The sequence below is a fragment of the Charadrius vociferus genome, unplaced genomic scaffold, assembly GCF_000708025.1.
Source record: "Charadrius vociferus isolate BGI_N301 unplaced genomic scaffold, ASM70802v2 scaffold1792, whole genome shotgun sequence".
NCBI classification, from domain to species: Eukaryota; Metazoa; Chordata; class Aves; order Charadriiformes; family Charadriidae; genus Charadrius; species Charadrius vociferus.
In genome coordinates, this window is record NW_009647068.1 from 15,366 (window position 1) to 16,089 (window position 724).

Below are 724 nucleotides of genomic sequence, written 5' to 3' on the forward strand. Positions count from 1 at the left end.
CCAAATCTCAGGACCCCCCCTTCCCCTCAGCCCACCCAGGTCCCCTCAGCCATCCCGGTTCTCCTGAGTCTCCTCAGACCCCCCCAGAGCTCCTCAGACCCTCCTGGATCCCTCAGCCCACCCAGGTCTCCTCAGACACCCCTCTGTATCCCCTCAGCTCCCTCAGTCTCCTCAGACACCACCAAATCTCAGCCCCTCCAATCTCCTCAGGACTCCCTGGTTCCCCACAGCCCACCCAGGTCCCCTCAGCCACTCCGGTTCTCCTCAGTCTCCTCAGACCCCCCAAAGTTCCTCAAACTCCCCAAAGCTCCTCAGACCCCCCAAATCTCCTCAGATCCCTCATTCCCCTCAGCCCACCCAGGTCCCCTCAGCCACCTCAGTTCTCCTGTTTCCTCAGACCCCTCAAAGCTCCTCAGACTCCCCAAATCTCCTCAGGACCCCCCATTCCCCTCAGCCCACCCAGATCCCCTCAGCCACCTCAGTTCTGTTTCCTCAGACCCCTCAAAGCTCCTCAGACTCCCCAAATCTCAGACCCTCCGGACTCCCTCAGACCCCCCAGGTCTCCTCAGACCCCCCCCCCCCGGATTCCCTCGGTTTCCTCAGTCTCCTCAGACCCCCCAATTCTCCTCAGACCCGCCCAAATATCCTCAGGCCCCCCCGGTCTCCTCAGACACACACCCCCCCCGGATCCCCTCAGTTCCCTCAGTCTCCTCAGACCCCCCAA